The sequence below is a fragment of the Nannospalax galili genome, unplaced genomic scaffold (assembly GCF_000622305.1).
Source record: "Nannospalax galili isolate Female #2095 unplaced genomic scaffold, S.galili_v1.0 scaffold553, whole genome shotgun sequence".
Classification (NCBI taxonomy): Eukaryota; Metazoa; Chordata; class Mammalia; order Rodentia; family Spalacidae; genus Nannospalax; species Nannospalax galili.
In genome coordinates this window covers 239,963-266,224 of record NW_008336313.1, presented here as the reverse complement: position 1 = coordinate 266,224, position 26,262 = coordinate 239,963, and the positions used below count along the sequence as shown (strand labels likewise).

General features: G+C 44.5%; 1 protein-coding gene across 3 annotated transcripts in view; it reads left to right on the top strand.

The window, feature by feature from the left end:
• Dab1 (DAB adaptor protein 1) overlaps positions 1–26,262 on the top strand; it is a 423,873-nt gene that overhangs the window by 328,136 nt on the left and 69,475 nt on the right. The gene's annotated exons all lie outside the window — the stretch shown is intronic.

The window sequence follows — 26,262 nt, the reverse complement described above, 5'->3', positions numbered from 1 at the left end:
GAATAGTAGCAGTTGACATTTATTGAACACTTATGGTTTCTCAGATATTGTGCTAAGACACATAAGGCACCTTACTCCCTGCAGTGTCCTCACAATCCTCAGTTTACAGATGATAAACTGAGACTTAGAGATATACAGTTTGTTAAAGCACTGTGTTAGCTAGCTTCAGTTGTCAGCTTGACACATCTGAGAAGAGGAAACATCAATTGAAACATTTCCCCCATTGGATTGGTCTCTGGTCTTGTCTGTGAGGCATTTTCTTAATTGCTAATTGATGTGAAAGGGCCCGGGCCATGGTGGGCAGTGACACCCCTGGGCTAGTGCTTCTAGGCTGAGTAAGAAAGCAGGCTGAGCACAGGCCAGAGGAGCAAGCCAGTAAGCAGTGCTCCTCCTTGGTTTAGGCTTCGGCTTCTGCCTCCAAGTTCCTGCCTTGAGTTCCAGCCCTGGCTTCCCTCAAAGATGAACTATGATGTGGAAGTGTAAGTCAAATAAACCCTATCCTCCCCAAGTTGGTTTTGGTCAGTTATCATAGCAATAGAAAGCAAACCTAGATAAGCACCTTAAACACATGCTTTACCTATTTTCCCTAATCTTTTTATGCCCAAAAGTTTCTGTCCCTCATTAAATCTTCAATAAATATTGATGGAGTAAATGGATGGATATATGTTTCTGTTTACAAAATGGTAGCCTGGCCTCAGAAACATCTGTTATTCTACCTTGGGTCTCCCCAGTTACCTGGTAAAAAGAAGTTTTGGGGTTAGTGAGAGGGAAAACAGGCTGAGCATGGGTCAGGGGAGCTAGTCAGTAAGCAGTGTTCCTCCATGACCTGTGCTCCAGGTTCCTGCTCTGAGTTCCTTCCTCGGGTTCCCTTGATGATAGACTGTGCTTATAAGCTAAATAAACACTTTCCTCCCCAAGTTGGGTTTGGTCAGTATTTTTATTACAGTAATAGAAGGCAAACCAGAGTTGAAAGACTTTTAAAGGAGACTTTGAACTTTTAAAGTGTTTAAATTTTTAAGGCCTATGGGACTTTTAAAGTTGTACTGTTTTATACTGTGATATTAATATTAACACAGTACCTTGGGGATAAGAAATGGAAAGCTTATGGCTTAATAGTGATGTGTTTGTGTGTCAAATTGGCATGGGTCAACTGTGCTGGATGGCTTTAGTTGTCAACTTGACACACCTGGGTAGAGGGAGTCTCAAGTGGGGAATTGCTTCCATTGGACTAGCCTGTGGCCATGTCTGTGGGACATTTTCTTGATGAGTGATGTGGGAGAGCCCAACCCACTGTGCTTTCTTATACAACACAGGCCCACATGTCCAGGAGTGGCACCACCCACGCAGGGCTAGGCCTTCCCACATCACTCAACAATCAAGAAAATGTCCCACAGACATGGCCACAGGCCAGTCCAATGGAGGCAATTCCCAATTGAGGCTCCCTCAAAACCCAGGTGTGTCAAACTGATGTACTAAAGTTATCCAGCACAATGTCCTTGATAAGTATGTTTAAAATAGATAATGATGAATTAATATTTAAGGTAGCTTGAGTGACATTGCTGAATTCCTGGACTGGACAGAGATGCAGCCTGGTCCCCAGTCATTTTGTGCTCTCCACATACCCCTGTACACAATTATTGCTACCTACCTCACCATCACATCTCCATGTTTCCAGTCCTTGCAGTTAAGAGTCATGTATCTGACTTGCATGGCAGTGGCATGGATCAGAACACAACAAGTGTCAGCCACAACCCCAGGTCCTCTTCCCTTTGAACAACACAAGGTTGTGGAAGTTGGAATGTACCAGTGGCTCTCAACCTGGGCTGGATGTGTGCAGTCTCACGAAACCCACATCAACCCAGGTTTGTATGCAGCTTATGTGGAAGATGAGCCTTTGCTGTAACAAGCCACTGCTATTAGATAGCTAACGTCACCTTCCTGAATATATTAAGCCATAGGCCTTAAGGATACAGGCTATCAACAGTGTGTTTACACTTCAGTTTCCTGTGAGAACAAAGTCATTGTTCACTTATTCTTTATGTATCATCTGCCTAGATGTTCAACAAACATTTTAACACTCCCTCACGGCCAGGTAATACTCTGGGTGCTGACAAAAGGTCCCATCACCCCTGACTTCTGAGGATCAGGACCCAGCTGGAGACAGACAGACAAGAAAATTTTAACACAGTGTAATAAAGGGTTAGAAAGAGAAATGAAATGGAAATCAAAAAGGGAAACTGATCCCAATTTGTGGACTTTTGAGCTATGCCTTGCTGGATGAGTTGTTTTCTTATTTTTCTGTTTTTGAAATTGAACAATAGGTATTAATGAACTGTTATGTGCTGGGTGCTGTCAGTACAGTAGTGAACAAGACAAGCAAAGACAAACCAGTTTCAGAGACTAAAGAAGATGACAAAGTTCACAGATAGGTTGAAATGATAAAGACTTACTGAGGGGAGGGAGGGACTTTAGCTTTGGATATGAACAAAGTGTGGGAGGCGACCTGTGAGTTGAGTTTGCGAGGCCCTGTGGGCACTGGTGAGGGAACTTGGTCAGAAGGGAGGCCCCCAGATGGAAGAATGTGAGGAGAAACAGACAGGCTTCATTTTTATGTCAAATGTTGCCAGGATACTCAGTTTTCCTTTCGCTGGATTTAATTTTTTCTTCCCGTTCTCTTGCTTGCAGCAGAGTTTAAATATATCTCTCACAGAAGAGGCGTCTATTATTGGACTCAAGTGTTTTTATTTTAGGCATTTCTGAGAGCTGCGCTCTGAGAGCGGGCAGGAAAGATGAGCAAGTAAGCTTTTAAGCAAAGAGCTTGACGATAGAAAATTGATGTACTTTGTGGGTCTGGAAGAAGCACAAGCCCTGGGGTCCAGAAGGCCTGGTGGAAGTCCCAGTGCCCTTTTTTCCAGCTGGCTGATCTTGAGCAAAGTACAGCCTCCCGGCTTCCACACCTGCTGGTGTTAGTAGCACGTGCCCTGCTGGCTCGTTAGGCTCAGGTGACGTGATGCCTGCGTATTGTGAGCATGGTGACTGGTAAGAAGAAAGCAGTCCGAGAACATCATCTGCTGCCGGCCATCAGGGTCATCGCTTTCCTTCTCCGCTTCATCGTCCTTGCCGTGGTCATAGCTGTGTTTGTTTTGTGGGAAAGCGTTATTCTTTCCTGTGGAAGCAATACATTTTCTGGGGGCTTTGCTTTGATGCTGTCACAAATCACAGGTAGCTTACTGTCCCCAGCAAGTCAAGTTGCAGCTTCTCACCCTGGCATTTGAGACTCTCTTTATATGTGTTCAGAGTGTTCCACCTTCCTGCTGTCATTCACCACCATTGTGCCCCAGAATTCCCTCCTCACACTCCACCTTTATGCTTTTTATACATGCTGATTCCCACCCATCATGGAATGCCCCCCTGCTTGGTATAATAAAATATGTTGAGTTCCCATAAGTTGAGTCTTTCCTCTGTATCAAGATGGGCTCTTTACATAGGCGATCCCATTAATCTTCACCTCTAAGAAGATATTGAGACCCAGGAAGGTGAGACTTCAGCCAAACCCAGACAACTAGGAAGCCATGGAGGAGGGTAGGTGAAGGCTCTGTCTTCCTACTTTGGCTATGGGAACCTTCAGGTAAACTGGGGCTGAAGAATATGCCTGCAAGGCATCTTAAGAAACAAATGAGGCTCTTGTTCCCCGTGGGGTGGAGAGGGGACTCCCATCACCGTGAAGAGGCAGTGCTGAGTGTTGGAGGCACATTTGCTGTCACTAAATACTGCTCTGTGTCTGGTCTTGGTGAACATCCAGGGTGAGCTTAGGGCAGGGCTAGTATCTTCAGAGCCAACCAGGTCAGCTCAACCTAAAGGAGAGATTGAGTTCCAACAGACAGGGAGGGACATTGTAGGTCAGAATAAAAAAACTGTAGCCAAAGAAGAGCTTTGCACAGGAAGCCACAGGTAGGTCAGAAGCAAGGTCAAGGTAAGTGATGGGAGAGATGGAGGCAAAGTCTATACACACTTAGTGAAAGGGTGACAGAGGCTTGCTTCTCTATGCTGAAGTAGGCGTGGCAAGAGACTTTCACTGTCAGTGAAACCTTGAAAACTCAATCCATAGAACCCTACTTCCTGACTATCACCCAGCTCAGCCTTCAGAGATTTGGTACTTGCAGTCCTGGTGTGGCCTGGAAAAGAATCAGGAACAACCGTAGCCAGCAGTGCAGTCCCGCAAGGGGGGTCCAGGAAGTCAGTTGCACAAGAAGTTCCCTGATGTCCACTTAAAGGAAATTTTAGGAGGTGTAACACCGAGATCCTCATCCTTAGGAAGCATGTGGACAGTGGTAATTTACAGGTGGCATTGGTCAGTCCTAGCATTACTACGTCCAAAATTCCTTCTGCCTCCTCCTACTTAAAGCTGTTCTGTTTAATAGCCAAAGGCTTCTAGGAGCAAGTTTTTCTAGCCATGCAGGGTATATCCCTTCAAGCTCTCTCTTTTTAATAAGTTACTTATTTTAATTGGTTACAGGATAGTGGGTTCCATATGGCATGTGGCTTCGCTTTACTTAGGCCCCCTCCTGTGCCCCTGTTTCACTGCCCCAACGCCTCTCCACTGAAATGTTTGTTACTGATCGATTCAGACAGAAGGGAAGTCATTGGTTTCAGTTGTGTGCACTGGTGATTCCACCACACTTCGGTGGATAGTTCCAATCCAATGGTCACATAGATGGCCCTGGTTAAACCAAATGGGTCATAATACCAAAGCAAAAATCACGAACTTGGGCAGAGAACTGACAGGGATGACACAGGGACTAGAGATGGGAGGGAAATGTGGTGGGGTGGGGTAATCAGAATACCTTATATACACGTATAAAACTAGCAAAGAACTAATTTTATTCTTTTAATCAGTTAAAAAACTGTTCTGACATCAAGTCCTCTGGGCTTTGTACAGGAACCAAATCTTCTGCACCAAATCTTTAGGTTTTGCTATCAAAATGGCTCAAATATGGGGGTTGGAAGATGGCTGAGTTGGTAAAATACTTATTGTACCACAGTTACAGGACATTTTGAGAGATGCTCATAGTCCCCTGGAACTTAGTCGACCTAGGAGGACAAGGAACAACAACTGTCCTTTATGTCCCTCTGACCAAATTAGTGTAGACCTCAAAGTATGGCTGTTAAACATCCAGGAAGGTTAGTTCCACCAGTCTAGTACTGTTAATTACCATGTACCGTGTAGATAAAGCTGTGGTGCATCACCTGTCCTCTTGATCAAGGAGGCCATGGAGGCCCCCACCAGATGGACTTGAACCAGTGTCCAGTCTACAAAGAGGAGGGTCAACACAGAGGAAACATTTCCTCCATGCTTCCAAGTGAAGCCAGCCATGGTCAAGCAGGACCTTTGACTTACCTTCACAAGTAAATGGATGGAACTGGTAAAAGAAAGGAGCCAGGGGCTCCTCCCAAGCCCATGTGACCCCTGAGGAACAGATCCTCAATTGGCCTTAAAAGTAAAAATAAATTGGTTTATCTGGGCCAACTGTATGGCCTTAAATACCCAAAAGGAAAGTATAACCAAAAATTAAAAGGGTCAATATAATTTTTTAAGAGCCCATGTGTATAGCAAAGGCTACATAACAAGAAGTAATGCCAGACAGGAGATACCTTCCTTTGAGTTATTGGCCAGGGTGGCCCAAGAGACTCCCAGACAGTAACCCAGCATAGAACTGGAAGAATGAACAGCAGACCCCAATCTTATCTAAAGGAATATTGACAACTGATTGCTACTAGATGAGGAACAGCTGACCTTCCTAAAACAAGGAACTCTAGATAGTCTGACTAGATTCAGCAGATGGACAAGCACTGGAGAATGGCTGGGGTGCCGACAACACAGTGGACAGTAACAGGGATGACAGGGTATGTGGGCTCCAGTGGGGCAGGGGGGCTATGGGAGGGTACCATTTGGGAAGTGGGTATATAGATGAATAAGATTGTTTGGGATGTTCTGTATGCTATACACAGAAAAAAAATCAACAAATTTAAAAAATGAGTTATATTTGAGGATGAAGCATAAAAGTTTGCTTCATGAAGGGGCTGGAGAGCTGGCTCAGCAGTTAAGAGCACTGATTGCTCTTGCAGAGGACCTAGGTTCGATTCCCAGCACCCACATGGCAGCCACGAACCATCCTTAATTCCAATTCCAAGGGAATCCAAAGCTCTCTTCTGACCTCTGCAGCATTGCATGACACGGATGCTGTCACATACATGCACTCATACACATAAAATGAAAATAAAAATGTTTTCTAAAATTTGCTTCATGTTAATTAGTAGAGGTGAAAAATATTATCATTGAAATCTACCTGTTGACTTTATATCCATATCCAGATACCAAGGATCCTAGTGTAACCCACTGTGACTAGTAATAATCAGATACATAGAGATTAGAGACACGTGCAAACATCTAAGTGTTAGTAGCATTAAAAATGAGTTTTTCTGTAGGAAATAATATATTTTAAAACAAAATGGAGATCTTTTTTAAAGGTTAAAACCTGATTCAATTTTATGTCTTACAGGGTTTATACCGAGTTCAATATTGTATAACTGTATTAATTCAACTGTGAACCTATAAATTTACAACCACTTTTGAAAGAGATGTATCTTTGCTCTGGAAATTGTTATTGAATATATTAAAGCTGTAATGAAATGCCTCTTCTAATCATGTGGTTATCAAATAAATATTTTTTTAAATATTTATTGTACAAGTATAAGGTCCTGAGTTCAGATCCCCAGTGTCTGCACAAAAGCCAGGTATTGTGCTATGCATCTGTAATCCCAGCACTGGGGAGGCTGACACAAAAAGATCCCTGGAGCTCACTGACCGGACAGCCTAACAGAATTGGTGAGCTCCAGGTTCAGTGAGAGACTGTCTTGAAAAATAAGGTGGAGAACAATTGAGACAGATGTCCAACACCAACATCAGCCTCTGGTACACACCGCACACACACACCACACACACCACACACACACACACCACACACACACACATACCCCACACCCCACACACACATACCACACACACACCACACACACCACACACACACCTTGGGAAGGATTATCATCGTCGTCGTCATCATCATCATCATCATCATCATCGGGATGAGAAAGTAAACTAACACACACACCACACACCACACACACACACACACACACACACACACACACCACACACAGGCTCAGAGTCATGAAGAAGGAAGAATGCCGTGTGAGTGTGTGAGCTGAACTTGGGGACAGACCCTTCCTTTGAAAAGGGCAAGAAGTTCCTGCCAGCCAAAGCAGCCACAGGAGGGAATCAGTAAATATTACAAAAGGGAGGGGAAAGTTATAAAAGGATGAAAGAAATGATACTCTGTTTAATAGGGAGAAAACAGAAACGAAAAATTTTGAAGATTGCAGTTGCAAGTTCCTGAGCTTCTGAGTACCCGACATGCCGCGTCTTCTGGACAGAGTCAACTCAGTGAACTCAGAAGTCAGGATGTGTAGGCTGTTGTCCCACCAGAAGCGGGTGGCCCTAGGAATATTGGACATTTGTAGTCTCATTTGCTTACCCAAACAGTTTATCAGAAACTGGTTATGAGCCTGGTAATTTGCTTTTGCATATAATGTTCCTTTCTTTTTAATTTAAATTTTAAATTATTTCTTGTTATCATAGAAAGTAATGCATTTCTTTATTTTTTATTTCATGTGTATGCGTGTATTGCCTGCGTGTAGGTAAGTGCATCCATGTCGTGCAATGCCCGCGGAGGACAAAAGAGGCTGTTGGATCCCCTGGGACTGGAGTTACGGACAGTTGTTAGCTGCCATGTGGGTGCTGGGATTCGAACCCGGGTCTTCTGCAAGAGTAGTCAGTGTTCTTAACTGTTGAGCTATCTCTCCAGCCCCAAAAGTAGTGCATTTCATTGTGACATTTTCACACATACTTAGCAACCACAGGAAAATGGATGGAACTACATCCTTTCACTCCCCGCAGCCACCTTATAAGGAGCAAATTTATTAATCCGGTTTTTTAGATGATGAAACTAAGGCTCTCGGGTCTCGTACTGCGGGTTAGATAATAAATGTCACTCCCATGCAAGCAAGATGGTTTTCAGGGTGAATTGTGGAACAGGGTTCACTAGGCATTCAGATTACACACAGATCATTGGGAGGATGAAAAGGTTCAGGCTGAGAACGCTCAGGGTGACATTCTCTGAGCAGGTACATGTTTCCACCACTGTGCGAGGTAGGCAGATTCAATCTTGGTTGCACCTCTGTGGCACAGACAGGGACAGCGGGGAACTGCTACCTACTTCTGGCTCCACCTGAGCCCAGGTCTGCTTTCTGCCTCATGTCAGGATTCAAACCCACACCAGCATAGAGCAGCACTTAGCTCTGTGGTGGCAGGGTTGCCTTTTGAAGTCCAGCTCTCCCTGGCACTTTCCGTTTATCCTGTCAGGTCTTCGCTTGCTCTTCTCCTTTCCTGTGAATGACGTGACGGAAGCCATTCCTCTCTGCTCCTCTGAACCACTCATAGCTTGTGCTTGGGAAGGATTATCATCGTCGTCGTCATCATCATCATCATCATCATCATCATCGGGATGAGAAAGTAAACTGTAATAGTTTTCAAATGTTCCTCCCTTTTCTCAAAAAGAAGGTGCTTGGGACTCTCCCCTAACATATGTCCATCACAGGCACCTGGCTCCCTTCTCACCCCATACCTCCTCTGGGAACACCCAGCCCTGCTGGAACACCACGCGGCTATTAATCGTGCTGGGTCCCCACTGGTCCATGCACATAGGAGGAGCAGGGGCCATGCCAGTTTCAGCACTAGCTCTACAGGGTCCCGAGGGAATGAGTGATAGTGGGAACTAATGTTCCCTGGAGAGTGCGATGTGCTCATCCTGGCATTGTGTCCATACTAGGGGGCACACTTGCATGGCCACAGCTCCTCAAGGCAGTTCATGTCTTCATGATCAGTTAACAGATGAACGGGAGCAGAGTGGGACACAGAGAGGGTGTGCACAACTGCTAAGTACAGAGCCGGGATTTAAACCAGGGCCCATATTCTTAACCTCAACTCTTACTCATTCCACCAAGGGGATATAGACAGGGCTTGGACTTTGGGATTACTAAGCAGTTGGACATGTTGGTTTCCAGTCTGTTTCCAGCATGTGAGTTTAGGCAGACTACTTACCCTCTCTGAGCTAAGTAAATACTCATTTCATCGTCAGACAATAAAATGAGATAACACATGAGATAATAAATTAGAAATTTAAGAAGCTCTAACCACTTTCCACATATAAACATGAAGCACTGTTAACTATCGGAAGCCAAAGAGCTTTGAATGCTGCAGGGAGGTGTTTGTCTTACCCACTGTAGCCTATGGAAGTAAAGGGCAGGGTTCTGGTTTTGTTTTTATTTCAAATCAAAGTAGAGCAAGGTGGGTAAGTGAATGGCTGGACAATGAAATAGTTGATCAGTAATTTAGAAGATGTAGCTCAGTTCATCTCAATCCAGACACATTTAATAAAGGAAATGGATGTGAATCCATACATTGTCATGTTCCTGAACTGGGAAATGGGGAGTGTGACTGTGGCCCCTTCGAGCCTGCGCAACTTAGGCCTGCAAACTCACCTTAGAACCTCAGTAACCCCCCTTGCCAAATAAGCAGTTGGCTCACAACGAGAGAATTAAATCTGATCCTGTAAGAAAAGCATCAGGCATTTGGGAGGTGCTCCCCAACCGGATGCTCCCCTCCTTCACGGGCCTCCTCCTTTCATGTTTCCTGTTGTGCCCAAGTGATAGGAAACTGCCAGATGCCTCCCCCCTCCCCGTGGGAATTAATTTCCCAAAGTGGGGTGAGGGCATTCTGAATAAACAGCCTGTGTTTTCTTCCTTGTGTTTACCTGCTTACAGGTGCAACTGGTGAGGGACGAGTCCCCTTCAGCAGGGGTCTTTGTTCTGCTGCAGTTAAAGGCGCCTTGCTAATCCTTCTGCTTCCCAGATGCTCCGGGAGTATTTTTAGCTCCTCTCTTTTATATGCCTCACTCCGAAGATCTTATTATTCATTTCAAAACTCAACAACTCCTCTCACTTTGTCCCTCGTCCCATTCTGATACACAAAGGGAAAATGAGTCGTGGCAGTCTCAAGCCAAGCTTTGCCTCTGCTCAGTAAACCCCAGGGCTGCAAGGATTTTTTTCTGGCCCTTTCCCCACATGGGGGCCCTACTCAGGGGTCAACTGTGTCATAAAGACTCATGTGCCTCATATGTTCAGTTACATATTGTGCACTGTAAACTCATGTGCCACACATGCCTGCTGTGGACACAATCCGAGTCACAGGATAGTCTGAGACAAAATTGGAAAGCACAGAGCTAAGAAAGCAGACCTGAGCCTTACCAACACAGAGTCATTGACTCCACAAGCAACCTTATGTGCCAGTTATGCACCAAGACACACACTAGGTGAGGGGATGCAGTTTGCATAAGCAGAGAAATAACTGCTTCCTGGGATATACTTTGAATAACTTTGGAACAGCATACTCTTTATCATGCATTTAGGTATTCCGGACAGCGGGGTTGGCTTGTCGTGAATGTGAGTTCATGTTCTCATAGCAACTCTGAGGTAGAGACAGTTATTCCCCATACAGGTGAGAAAGCAGACTGACTGCCAGTGCCCAGGCCAGGGGCACAAAGATGTGAGAGACCTGACTCTAGAGTCGGTGCTCTTAGCCAAGGGACTTTAGTTACTCCTCTTCCACCCAGACTGCCTCAGAGTCTGGGGTCGTGTCATAACAGACGAGGTGGTGCATAAGTTATGTTTAGAGTTTAGATCTCAAGCTGTAGGTACAGATTGTGAGGACTGCATAGCATCAAGATAAGCCCAGCCCACTGTGTATTAGAACAGTGGAACAGCTTTGACTCATTAACTGCTGGTGGGGAAAAGAGCCGTGTAACTTTGCTGTTTGTGCAGAGGAGACAAAAAGAATAGTGGAACGGTTAGGAGAATTTAAAAATTACAAAAAGCTCAAGGTGGAGCTGGGCCTTGTGAAACACACCCAGGTTTGTTCACGGGAATGGAGGCTCTGACCCTCCCTTAGAGGCTGGGAGACAAGACCCCTCTCTTCAGGTGTTGGCTGGGACAAAGATCTTTTGACAGCCTGGAATTTTTTCAGGCAGTCACCCTGGGGGCGGGGGGCGGGGAACGACTAGCTAGGGTCATCCTAGGGCTATGGGGCTTGAGTCTATGGAAACTATGCTGCTGTTGGTTCATGTCTTTATAAGCTGACTTTCAGACCTGGTCCAGAAAGGGTCTGAGAGAACCTGAGCAGAGATTGGTTAGGAGAGGCTGTCAGTGGTGGGTGCTTTCCATCCTGCTCTGTCCTATCATCACAGCAGCACTATCAACTAGTGAGCCATTGACCTTCCTATAGATCCACAGATGAAAACCCATCAGCTTAAAGAGAGTTGTTGAGATAATAAATAGGTGATCGCAGATCATAATATCAATGCTTCTAAAAAGGGGAAGGGGCTTAGAGACTGGGTGGGCAGTGAATCAAGTTGGAGGCCAGAATGCCAGTCCTTTAATGACTCACCTTCAAACTACCGTAGAATTCCCAAGATGCTGTGCCCAGGCCTCCACACACTGACCCTAGCCTCTTTCTTCTTTAGGTCACGGTGTGCAGTTGCTCTGCAAATTTGCACATAGATTACCTCACACCGATGCATGCCTATCAGTCACCCTGGAAACCCTCAGAATCCCCTTCTGTCCCTGACTTCGACACTCACTACTGCCCATACCTTGAAGTGACTATCTGTCCCTTAGTCACTCCTTCTCTTTTGTGTATTGGCCTTTGTGTCCCTGGCAGCCCTTGCTAGTGAAACCAGTCACCCTAGTTCATTGCTCCCTGAGCTCAGTTTCAGCATCTCTGACTCTGAGAATCTGCCAGACTCTCACACTTGTCCCTGGGCCAGAGTGTCTTCTGTAGACCATGGGCTCCTGGGGGGTAGAAGCTGCCTCAGCTCATGTGTTTCCTGTGTCCTGAGCCTCTGCGGCATCGCACTCACAGGGGCTCCTGGGGGGTAGAAGCTGCCTCAGCTCATGTGTTTCCTGTGTCCTGAGAAGCTCAGTCTCTCAGTGATGGAAAGGACAGGCTAATTAACTCTGTGCCCAGGATTGTTTCTGGCCCTGCCAAGTACCACTCAAATACTGATACCTTCCAAGCACCTAAGATGGCCACACAGACTACAGTGTGGTGCTTTCAGACAGCCACATGAGGACGTCAGACACGGCACAGACCTTGACTGACTTCCTCGCGTCGTACGGCAGAGAAGAAACTGCAGAACCAAGGGCAATCCAGAACGATCCAACATTGGCACACATCTCACTCGGATTTCACCATAAGGCAACATCAAGCCATATGCTATAAGATCAGGAGACATCTCCAACTGTAACCACCATGTTTTCATAAAAGAGAACCCTGTTACCTGTTGCTAGGGGACTTAGGTAAGCAGGACTTACACGGGCAAGCGAGCGACGTTGATCTTCAGTTCACAAACATGTTTCTAGACTATCCCCAGACCTGAGGGTCTGTTTTTACAACCCAGGGTCTGACAATGGTTACCAGGCTCGGTTGCACCCCAGTCCACGTTGTAAGACCCTCTGCTCCGGCAGGGAGAGATCTAAGAAATGACTCTCATCCAGGAGTCCCAACGGGGTCACTTGACAAGAAGCTAACCATTTCCACTATCCCAAGTTTTAACTGACCTTGAAACTCTTGCATCCCCTGACCCTTACCTCCCTGTCAGCTTCAAAGACTACCACTCTTGATCTATCATTTCATGATCTAATAGTGCCACACTGCTTGTAGTTCCCTGTATAACAAGCATTATAGCTGCAGGCCTCTCTGTCATCTTTCTGGTTGAAATATCTTTTTTTAATATTTTATTTTTGTTTAATGTGTATGGGTGTATTGCTTGCATGTAGGTGGGTGCACCCATGTCATGCAGTGCCCCCGGAGGTCAGACAAGGGCATCAAATGCCCTGGAACTGGAGTTACAGACCGATGTTAGCTGCCATGTGGGTGCTGGGAATCGAACCAGGGTCCTCTACAAGAGCAGTCAGTGCTGTTAACTGCGGAGCCATCTCTCCAGCCTCTCTGGTTGAAATATCTTGAGACCAACTGTCCCCAATGGTAACTTTTAATTCCTAAGTTCCTACTAGCCTTGTCACTTCAGGCCTCTGCTCCTACTCTAACCTTTATAGTGGTTTACGTACAATATTCTCTTATTCATCAACAGAGCGCACACACACACACACACACACACACACACACACACACACCCCAAACACTATACTAGGAGGTGTTGGAGATACGGTGGAGAGCCAGAAAGTGGTATGGGATTGCTTCCCTGGTCCTAGCCTAATGGAATAATCAAATGCTAACCAAGGAATTAGGCATATGAAAGAATTTCAGATCGCGGTGTGTACTAGGAAGGCAAGGAAGGGGTCTTGTCAACATTGACAAAGACACCTGACCTGCTTGTCTATGCTGTCAGGAATGAGCAGCTGAAGAGCAAGGGTCTTCCAATCCTGCCTTCACATCCCAGCGCAGTCATGCTAGGTAGTTTTAGGGTCAAGGCAGATACCCACTTACGAGAACTGAGTCATGGGACCCATGAGGCCTGGACCATTGATTTGCTGCAGAGAACATTGGGATTTGTGACTGCCTTACACCGGCCTTTACTTGGGTACAAGTATCCAGAGTCTGGCACAGACGTAGAACTATATTTTAAAAAGAAGGGATAAAAGGGTAGACAGCTGGGCAGAGCCAGGAAATGACCTGCTGTAGGCAAAGGGGCACAAAGCTTGGCATCACACTACATTTCAGCCCCAGCCTATACTTGACCATTGATTGAACATTGATTAGGCAAGTTGCTTAACTGCTCCAAACCCCAGTTCTCTCATCTCAAATGGGAAGACTGTATAAGGTAAGATAGGAATTATGAATTCATGTCCATCTTACCTCTACAACTCTAAGGTAGTTGGGAGGAGATGGCTATAGGATTGTGCCTGATGCCTTTCCAAGAAGAAGGGGGCAAGTTTGTGCTAATTTCCTTTACTGACAGTTCATTTTCCAAGGCAACAACCTAACAAATCATGGGACCAATTAGTGTAAGAGAAACAATTGATCCTTGTGCTCCAAGAGCTTAGCCCACCGCCTCTGTGGTTTGCGGCATATTTGGGGAATGCTGCACAGCACTAAATGGGAACTAATTGGACAGATGCAGCTGTAAATTGCACGGCGCCACACTGCACTGCAAGCTTCCGACGGCAGCAGCAAGTCTTGACAGTGATAGGAAGGCGATCCCTAGGCTAACCGTTCCACATGGAGAAAACAGCCAAGTGGAGGCACAGGCCCGCCCCCTCATTTTAAGACGGGAACATGGAGGCTCACCTAGGGAGCAGAGACGTGATGAGACACATCAGAGTCTGCTCAGTGCCAGTTTCCTTTAACCCTTGTTGCACTACCATGCCATTTTGACACCTTTTTTTAAAATCTTTTTTTGAGACAAGGTCACCCTGTCGCTCCAGCTGTCCTGGAGCTAGGTAGACCAGGCTGGCTGAACTCAGCAGAGATCTGCCTGCTTCTGCCTCCCAATTGCTGGGATTAAAAGTGTGTACCACTATGACTGGCTTGACACCTTTCTTAAAGAAAGAGGCCTAGAGACAAGATTAAAATAGTTTAAGGCTACTACATCAAAGTACTGCATCCAGGGCAGTGAAAACAATTGAAGTACATTATCTTCCACATCCAAAACCTGGAAGTCTCAGGCCAGTATCTACAGGATGATTCTTCCTAAGCCATGAGGTGGCCACCTGTTCTGGTGGCTTACTGGCCATCTTTGACATCCCTTAGATTATGAACACGCTCCCGTGATTCCTGCCGCAATCTTTTTGTGGGGTTCTTTGAGTGTGTGTGTCTTTATCCAGTTTTCCCCTTGTTTAAAGACACCAGTGGTATCAGATCAGGGTCCTATCCTGTTCCATGATGGCCTCATCCACCATGTCTGGAATGACTATTTCCAAATAAGGTCACATTCCAAAGTGCAAAGGTTTGACTTCAACATATGCAAATAGGAAGGAAGGGTAGAACAGGAGCACATAATTTCAAGCACAGAATCTTAGACCTGGACAGCAACCACCATTTATTAGGCACCCCTGTGTGCCAGGCAGAATCTCAGGAAGTTGACATGATCTTATTTAATTCTCAGATCCATTCAGTGAAGTTATATACTGTGCTGGATAGCTTTGGTTGTCAACTTGACACACCTGGGTAGAGGGAACCTCAATTGAGGAATTTCCTCCATTGGATTGACCTGTGACCAGGACGTTTTCTTGATTGTTGAGTGATGTGGGAGGGTCCAGCCTACTGTGGACAGTGCCACCCCTGGACAGGTGGTCCTGTGCTATATAAGAAAGAAGGCTGAGCATGGGCTAGAGAAGCAAGCCAGTAAGCAACATACCTCGATGGTCTGTGCTCCAGGTTCCTGCTCTGAGTTCCTAACTTGGGGTCTCTGAGTGATGAACTTTGATCAGGGACATGTAAGCCAAATAAACTCTTTCCTCCTCAAGTCGATATTGGTCAGAGTGTTTTGTCATAGCAATAGAGAAGCTAACTAGAACATATATGATGACACGTTCAGAGAAGCAGGGCAATCTGTCCTACATGACAATAGAAGCTCATGGCAGATTCATATTTCCAGTTCTGATTTGTCTCTAACCAAAGTCATGTCTTACCTCAGCACCCCAGCACCCTGCTAACATGGGTCTTAAGGAGCATCATTTGCCCCACCGTCATCTGCTCTCTGCCTCACTCTGGAAATGAAGACGTGGTGATTAGGGTCCCCAGTTTTTCACTCCCAACCTTCCTTCCATTGGCTGCACTGTCTTCAGTTCACTTTTGTGCAAGTTTCTGTCTGGGATGCAAAGCTTTCTTTTGACTATGGCAGAAGTTAATTTCAAATTGGTGACAATATAAAAAGTAATTTTCCATTAAATATAATGACCTCATTTCTGCAGTGACTTGTGGCAAAACATGCTGTTTCATTCATTCAACCGCACTCATTTGCCTACTTGCTACAGTAATTTTACACCATGAGCTAACATGTTGAAATCATTGGTTACATTACTAAATGCCTACAATGGTTGTTAGGATTCGTCATGCAGAAAGAAACAGAAATAAAAATAAGAATTTTAGGTGAATGAGACTATAGGCCATTGAAGTGCATTCAAAACAGTATTCTGGGGCATGAGACTGCTGGAATTTGGAGCCACCTATGCCTGGCAGCAATCCAGGGTCTACCATATCAGCTGTGTGATCTGAAGTAAGTTACATAACCTTTCTGGGTCATCTGAGAGTAAGAATAGGGGAAATCATTTGTGAAGTTACTGGGTGTGTGAGGTAAGTACATAAACGGGAGTTGTGTTTATGGAATACCTGCACAACGCCCGGAATACAGTAGGAACTCTGAATAGAACCATTTTTAAATGTAGTAAAGATAAAATCTGAATCCTTAAACATGAGAGAAGCTTCTAAGTTTGGGGTCCCCCACACCAGCTGTTCGAGGATATAAATTGTTCACATGCTCAGGCAACCGGAACATTTAGAAGTGCGGTTTCAAATAGGAAGTGACTGGTTGATAACCCACCTGCCCACGGAGCTGGGAGGAGGAGCACGGCAAAGTGGTGGAGAGTCGCGCTCAGCACACGGGCTCTTTAAAGGCCCTCTTGTGCTTAGGGGCAGGGGTTGCTTAAGTGGAGACAGGAGACCTTCTGTCTCGCCTGCTTTCAGTGAGGTCAGTGCCTTGGTGTCGCCTCTTCTCTGGGGAGGGAGAGCACCCTGAGAGTCCCCCTCCCCAGCTTCCCATCTCACTTTATAAATGAAGATGCCAGAGAGGAAGAGGGAAGGGCACGCTAAGATCTATTTTTTCCGACTTATTATGTGAAAATGTTCAACCGCACAAAAAATTCGAAAGGAGAATTCTAAAACTTAACCTTTTGCCATATTTACTTTCTCTGGCTCTAGATAGGTTAACAGATCAATAGATAAATAGATAGCTGGGTCATGAATAGCTACGCCTGAAGGCTCATAGTCACTGGGGTTTCATTGCTTCTAGGCCCCTCCAGCAAACAGCGTTAGGAATATATTTTTAAATCATAAATTCATGTTGACATTTCCAATTCAAATTTAACATTACAGCATTTCCTCTTAGTTTAAAAAATATCCATGTTTCATCTTCCGCTGACCTGGTTGCTAATAACAGTGTACTATGTACTTAGTTTATTCATATGTGTATACATATACATATATATATTCCCAAAGCTATTATAAAAATTTACAATTCTTGGGGCTGGAGAGATGGTTCAGTGGTTAAGAGCACTGGCTGCTCTTGCAGAGGACCTGGGTTCGATTCCCAGTGTCCACACGGCAACTAACAACTATCTGTAACTCCAGTTCCAGGGGAATCTGACACTCACTTGTTACCTCCACGGGCATTTCACAGCACAGGTGCACTTACATACATGCAGACAGTAAACTCATACATGCAAAATGAAGGTAAATAATATTTTTTTAAACTTACAATTCCAACCAGAGTTATTCTGACAAGAAGCCAGTGGTACACTGTAATTGAAAACTGAAGGGTTAAATTTCCATGAATGATGAGATCCAGGTTCTTAGATGACTTTACAAAGTTGAAATTCACTCTGAGATGAGATCTTTTCTTTTCTTGCGACTTGATCTCCCAGGCACTCTGTTGTGCCAAGCAAGCCTCACCCAGGGCCGTGAATGCTATAGATCCCTGAACAACAGTCAGTGTAGTCAGTCTATAATGTAGAGACATTAGATTGAGAATCTTTAACTCAGTTACCTAGGAAAAAGTCCCTAAGAGTCTTCCATTGACCAGATATGCTAGATACATTAAATAAAGGCCTGTCTCCCAACTCTTTGAGGAAGGGATCCTTCTGTTTTATAGGCAAAGAAGCAAAAAAGCTCCATGAATAAGGTGATTTTTCTCATGGCCACAAAGCCACAGAAGGATTGAACCCTATCACATGCTTCTTGGAAATGGTGACAGGACTGCACTATATATAAAAAATGAGATTTTCCCTTCCATGCACACATGCAAGCTCTAGTGTATGCATACATCCATGCAGGCACACACCCATACTGCTTTGCTGGCACTAGCCAGAACCACATCCTGCTCATCTTAGCATCTCCAGAGCCTGCTGAATGTAGGAGAGTAAGTGAAGGGTGAGGCATGGGGGTAGCTAGTCCAACCGATTGCGATGATGCAGTAGCTGCGCTCTTGCTCATAGGCCCTAAGACTGTGACTGAACTCCAGTGCTGGGAAACTCTTGCTGAGGCCAGATTCCTTGCTGAGGCTTGTTTGTACTTCTTGTACTTCTCTGGGGCAGAAATCTGCTTTCAAGTCACTGTGGCGATTGCTAAGTCATTAAGCACACCTGGCTCCTCTTTGCCTGTTAGAGAACGTTTATGCCAAATCATGGGTATAGGATGTTCTCCACAAATTAACCAGGTCATCTTCCTCTTTTAAGCAAGAACCTTGTGCACATCTTTCCTGATCTGTGTGTTTATACCACATGATTAGAGAGCTACTAAAAAAGTCTCTGTGATAGCTGTTTTCTACAAAGGAATTAAAGAATGCTAGGGGCTAAAAAGGACATGAGTATTTACTGAGTCCTACTGCTGCCCTGTTTTAATTGCTGAGAAAAGTGAGGCTTAGAGAAACAGATAAAAGAGCTCAAAGGGCCAGTGGAGGGTCAGGGACAGACTTGAACCCCAGGTCTTACTGACAGATTTGTTCATTCTGAGTTTTCACTTTAAGATATGTACAGACATAGTCATTGAGGCAGAAAGTAGATTCCCAGTTGCCAGCAGCAATAGGGGAAGGTGATGGATTGTTTATTGATACAGAATGTCAGTTTGGGAAGATGAAAATTTCTGCAGGTGGATGATTACAGAACAATGGGACTGTGGTTAATGCCACATAATTGCATTCTTAAAATGTCAAGCTGTATGGTATGTATATTTATAAAAATAAAAATATGCATGTACTGAATCTTTATATCGGGCACTGTTTTTGATCAGTAAGACGAGGGGGAAGACTTGTTGTTGTAACCTTCCTGGCACTGGTTCTACTGGAGGTAGTTACTCACATAGTCTCATATACACAATGGCAAACTGGGTGATTCATTGTCCACCCCAGAGCAAAGACCAGAAGCTGATCATACAGGTGGGGTTTGCGGGCCTTTGGGATTTCTGTGTGTATCCCAGGGCAGTGGGAATTGGATTTGCCAGACTTTTGTTTCTCAGCCCTTTCCGCTGTGGTCTGATGGTCAGGACAAGGGTCAGCTTAGTGTGCGAGGGGTTTCTGAGCTACTGTCCTAAGTGATGTAGGAAAAAATGACTGCATAGCCGGGCTTCCGGGGGTAGAGAAGCGAGGGGTGGACAAAGTTGAAAATTAAGGAGGGACAGTAAGTTATGAGAGGTGAGATTAAGGGAGGCCCAAAGGGTACAAGGATAACGGCGAAACGGACAGATGATACCACACACATTAAACTTCCCTAGGAGAGAAAAGCATTTTATACTTTCCTTAATAGGTAAAATATTCATTGTACCCCCAATTAGTATAAATAATTAGAGTCATATTGTAAAATTCGTTAGGAACGCCACCACTCGAGATAGAGGTCTTGTTAGGATGGTACCATTGGGCTTCCAAAATTCTGATACAAAAGTAGATAGATAACCCTGTTTTTCTTTATGAAAACAGGATCATACTGAACATTCTGTTCTATAATATGCTTTTTCTAACTCAACAGGATGCTGCACATTTATTTCCATAGCAAAAATCCCCACCTATTCCTGCACACTTTGGGCTGCATACTGCTTCACTATATAGGAAAATGTATTTTCTTCAAATAGTCAGCAAGTGTTTGATGCTTTGGACATTTCTAGCTTTTCTCTGTTCTCACAGCACTGTGAGGAGTATCTTGTATCCAAGTCTTTGTCTGCAGGTTACATTATTTCTGGATAATTAATTCCCTACAAGAGGAATCATGGGGTCATTTGTGCATGATTTTAAAGCTTTGAAGCATAGTCAACCAGCTCTCCAGAGAAGCTGCACTTCCACCAATAGCAAGAGGCCAGCCGTCTTCCCCAGGCGCCTTGCAGGACTTTAAGCTCTTTATATACTAACTTATTAATCTTCCTGAGAGCACCATGAGAGAGATGCTGTTATCACCCCTGTGCTGCATGGAGCATCACATGGCGTGTGTTTCTCCAGTTATGTTTCTTTTTCCCTTCATTCTGATGGCGGAAATGGTATGCTGTATGTGACTCAGTTTTATACTTCCAGAAACATCTGGGGTTCCACATCATTCTTTATATTCTACAGAAATGAGAGAAATGAGGGCAATGTCTGAAAAACTGAGAGTGAGGCTTCAAAACTGCACCTCTGGCAGACAGTGGAGCTGGGTTTGGAACTGTGGTCTCCCTGGCTAAAGGGCCCTTATCTTTGTCCAGTTATCACATGGCCTCTTCAGCTAGAGACATGGTGATTTGAATATTTGGTCTTATCCTTGAGAAAAACTTTCTGCATTTCAGGATGTCAACTAGGGAACAATGCCTTCTGAGCTGCTCCGTTTAGCACTTGATGACGGGGTGCCCAGGGGGCTAGTACAGAGGTTGCCTCTCAGCCGTGGTACTGCCGTGCAGTAAACGCATCCAAAAATGTGTTAGAAAAGAGAAAGGCCTTTTTAATGAGCCCAGGCCTCCCTTTGTCTTGTGAGGCTTTAACTACTGTAATCACTTATCATGTGAAGTAGTGTGTTTTCTATTTTTATTCCGTGTCTCTTCTTATCTGCTGTTTTGTTGTGTTTTGTTTTTGTTAGCACACTTGAATCCTGGTGGGTATTTTTCCCATGAACAGTATTGCCTCTGGGAAGTGCGCACACACACACACACACACACACACACACACACACACACACAAAATGATCATATGAAGGGTAAGCAGGGTAGAATTTATTCCTTAAAAATAGCTAATGGTAAAGTCTGCGGCAGATGACTTTCTAATCCATACTGTATTTAATTGGCTGTATTGAACCATAGTACAAATTAAGTCTTCTCTGTAATTTATTCTGTCAGACAGTAACCCCCAAACAATTTGATACTTCATTTAAACATTGGTAAATGGCTCATGGAAATGCAAAGAAAAGGATTTAATGATGCTAAGAATCCCTCTCTTCACAGAATGAATCCTATGTGAGATGTCATGAATTAACCCAATTCATCCATTCAATGAGCATTTATTGAGTACCAGTCTTGGGTAGTACACATCAGAATAGCTTGGCCTAGCCTTCTCTCCTCATCTCCCTTCCTTGTCTTGTCTCCTCCCTTCTCTCCTTCAGTTCTCATCCTGTATCACTTACTGTTCCAAGGAAAACTTTGGTGGTGGTGGTGGTGGTGGTCGTTGTTTTTGAACTGAGGAGAACCAGTCATGGATCTTTCTCTGAAGGTCTAACATTCTCAAAGTGGAGATAAAACATGCCCACAGAAATTCACAGTATCCTGTGCTTGGGACCTAGGTGCCTTCATTAACACATCCTTTCCCATACTTTTCTGAGGACTTCCCATTTATCCTTCAAGACTTAGTTCAGGATCATGATCTCCTTTGTCAAACCTTCCCTAATGTCCCTTCATCGGTTATGCTCCCAGTCTGTGTGACTTGCCTTTTATGTAAAGCTTGCCATGTTATACTGAGACTGTAAGTTTCATGTTTTTATGAAATTGTGAGGTCCTTGAGGAAGGAACATGCTTTAATCATCTGTGTCAGTATATCACACAGCATGAGACCTGGAACACAGCAGACCCCCAATGAATACGTGGGTGGATAACCAGATGAATGGGTAGATTTGGAAAGAAAATCAAGATCAGAGCATCTTACACAACAGCTTCTTGCAATGCGGTGGGATATAGAGATGAGAATCACTGATGAAGGAGATGGAGGAGACAGGGAAGGCTCCCGAGATGAGCGAGATAGATCAGAGCTAGACTTTGAGGCACAGCTGCGATTTAGTTAATAGTATAGTGACATATCACAGGACAGGAGAAGAGGAGGGTGCTCATTAGAGAAAACCACGTGAGCACAACGGTGGGAAGTACCAACTCGGAAAGGGAAGGAAGGGGTACTCGGCATATTTGTAGGACAAGGTACTTGAAGTTTGTGTTGAGGAGGGTTAGATTGGAGTGGGCGTGTTGATGCCTGGGTGATCCGCAGTCTTCTTTGCCAACAGCTTTTATTCACGATGTAAGGACTAAGTGAAACTGCAGCAAAGTGACAAAGTGAGCCTGAAAGTTCTGTTGATAAGACAATGGCCTGCTTAATTTACTAGTGCTTTGATATCTAGAGTAAGTTCCTCTGAGGCAATTAACAGTTTCCAGCAAGAAGTATGAAACAGAAATGACTAACATTTGCCTTTCTTCCACCCTCACCGCCCCACTTTGGCCCAGTAATCTCTGACTGATCAGCCTATGCAGCCTCCAGAACAATCTGCCATGGCCCACAATTCCCCACAGAAACCCTCCCAGGGTAAAGTGGTCCTTGTCACCCATGACCGATGGCAGCCGCCCTTTGTCTCCATGGCCTTGGCTGCACATACCACACAAAGAAAGGTCAGGACAGCATGGACTGAAAATGAAAATAACTCTCAAGAACAGGGAGTAAGCTTCCAGGTTGTGCTGCCTTGACTCTCTACGGCCTCTAGCTCACCTTTTACCTTCTGATTATGGCCCTCTGATCTCAGATACTGGCAGAATCGCAGGTCTCTGTCCGACCCTCCTACTCAGTTCTTCCTTTTTTTTGCTTCCTCACATATCTCATGAGGTTCATCCTTTACTCGTTGAACTGGAGAGCCAAGCATCTTAAGGAAGGAGACCTAGATTCTACATAACCCTGTTCCCCTCTCCTACATCCTGTGTAGAAAGACAAGCTTTGGGTATAGTAGTGTTCTGCAGATAAAAACTCTGGCCTTCAGTCTCTCCATGAATCGACTAAAAGCCAAACTGTATAATACTTAAGGTCCCTTCTGGCTTCCAAGTGTCTTTGATTGTGCTGTGATAAAAATCTACTTAAAGACAGTGGGCAATTTTGAGGCTCAGTGAACAACCGTTTGCAAGGATGCTCTGAGTTCTAAATGAATGTGGTAATACAAGTGTGGGATTAGCCAAATTCTAATAAATTTGTATTTCCGAGTGTCTGTGTTGTATCTGCATAGCGAAGGTTGCAGAAGTAAAGACATTCCCTCACTGACGGTTAGTTTCCAAATAAATCAAATACTTGGAGAACAATGCTTTTTAACATCTCATAAAATTAACTACAGGAAAAGATAATGTTACAATATCTTTAAGCGTTTTGCGCACCTACACACACAGCTGACACTTTGCAAGGCAATATTAGGTATCATCAGGCATTAAAAATGTTTTGATTTTAAAGTACTTAATGAGGATTCCTAGATAAATTAAAACATCTCCATCTGCCGTCTTGCATGGTAGGTGATATTTTACTATTGCACAGTCATCTCCAAATCTAATTTCATCAGGAAGACTTCTAATCGCAGTTTAATTTTAGAGCAATATTCCACTTGGCAATCAATAAGGCACTGTCGTCAAACTTGGATTTAATAGGAAACGTGGATCATATCTGCCACATTATGCAGAGGGAGAAACACTTTCAGGAAAGGGAGAGAAGGAAAGAATGTCTTTGTCTGTCTCCCATTTCCCCTGCTGTCCACCATTCGAGCTTACAAAAGCTTGTAAATCAATGCCCCATGTTGCATGAATACAAATCTCATCAATTTCACATCATTAACGCCATGAAAAGCTACTGCCCTTTGAGCAGTTTTCCTCCCTTAGCTCAATATGTCCTTTGGATAAAACAAAATAAGTATATTCTGATTGTTTGGCTAACAAACACTTCTTCTACCAACTTTAATCCTGTCAAAATCCATGAGATGTGTACGGTCCTCACATTGCTAGTTGAAGGACCAGGGTCATGAGGCTGTCCAGGGAGAGCTGGGCAACCAGAGAAGAATCAAGAGAAAGGGAGTATTCTAAGGGTCATCAGAGGTGTGAGTGGATGTCCCATCCTGGTAGGTGAAGGCAAGGCAGAGCATTGCAGGGAAGTAGATGATTCATATGGTCGGAAGCCTAGGACACTCTGAGGAAGGTCAGTGGTCTAGAACTGAGGTGATAACCAGAGGCCCACTGAGCCAGGAGGTCCTAATGGCTTAGGGGACATGGGGTTCTGGACCAGGACCTTAGAGAATATCTACACTGGTGGTTCTTGAGGCTTTCATGACTATCCCTGTGCTGCATACTTGTCTCCCTCCCTCCTGTGATTCAGTAATAAGAAAGATTTTATCCATCACAAAACTCATTCCTGGGACTAGAGAGATGGCTCAGTGGTTAAGAGCACTGGCTGCTCTCACAGAGGACCCGGGTTTGATTCCCAGCACCCACATAGCGTCTAACAACTGTCCTTAACTCCAGTTCCAGGGATCCCACACCCTCTTATGACCTCCATAGGCATTGCATGACACGGGTACCCCTACCTACATGAAGGCAATACACTCATACACTTAAAATAAAAATATAAAATACTTTTAAAAACTCATTCTTTTTCCTTTTTGGAGTACTTAAACCCAAACTAATTACTCAACTCTAAGCTAAGGAACAGAAGTAAGCGGATATAATTTCAGATAAACGTATTTTCACTTGCTTGCACAAAAACATACAGGCTTATTAGGAATAATTATATATTTATGTGTTAACATTTTGAAATTCGTCTTTGTAGTACCTTTACATTTGTTTATTTATATTTTATGTGTATGAGTGGTTTGTCTGCATGTATGTGAGTGTGTCACATGTGTCCAATGCCCATGGAGGCCAGAAGAGGGAGTCAAATCCTCTGGAACTGGAGTTACAATTGTTAGCTGCCATGTGATTGCTGGGAACTGAACCTGGATCCTCTGCAAGGGCAGCTGGTGGTATTAACTGCTGAGCCATCTCTCCAGCCCCTGTATTACCTTTAATGAGCCCTACAAAGCCAGGGCTTTTGAGCTGAGAGCCTCTGGTCTGGTATCTACCTTTGTTCTCCTAAGGGAATAAACTGAGGTCCAGATAGGCTAGTGGGTGGTTTGTCTTTGCACAGCGGCTGGAAGTGAAGCCTCTTGATACTCAGTGTAATGAAAAAGCCTGTCTTAAGGCTCAAGGACAAAGGCTGGCATCTACAAGCCTTTACAGAGCACTGTTTCATGAAGATGTTGTACATGGATTTGTTATAGGAAAATAACCACAAAGATCACCGTCGCCTAATAGGATGGAGAACATTATTTGTGGCATATTAGATAAGAAAAGCAGAAAGGCCAATTTCAAGAGAGTTCAAATTACTGATCATCCACCAAATTACTTCAGTTCAGCAAGATAGGCTGGGCACAGGGCAAGGCTCAGAGATGGCAGAGCTTAGGAAGACAAAGTCTAATGGGGAAGAAGGACAGGGAATCAGGCAGATATATCAGAGAGCGCCTTGTGGGCATCTGAGGACTCCTTTAGGAGTTTCCGGAGTTTTAGTATTATTAAAGTTCTGTGGAAACAGAATAGGCAATATCGGGACTGTTTCTCTGATGTGGTACCATTTCATGTGGCCATCGAAAGAGTTTCAGGGAGGCGTGAACAGACATTGCAAACAGACAGAAGGGCCCAACCCATGAAAGGTTTCAGAGATGTGTGTGTCCCCACCTCTACCCAAAATGGTGGCGTTGAACAAGAGAAAGTCACTCATCCCTCGATACAAGTGGTCACCAGCTGCCAGAAAAACCTTGCAGCCATGCAAGGCTGTAGTACTGTGACGTTATCAGCAATCCTTGGACTTATTCAATAGACATCTTCTCCCACTGCGTGCAAATGCCCAGGGTATAAGTGTGTTCACTATCAACCAGATTGGTCTGGACTGTGTCACAAAGACTAGGAGTAGAAACACATTGGCTGAATCAGACCAGGAAGCTCTAGGAGGTTGAGTCAAGCCACCTCTGCAGGTGTAACTCACATTTGAACAGTCTTGGTAACTCTCTGGTCATGGTACTGAGGCCAGGGAGGGA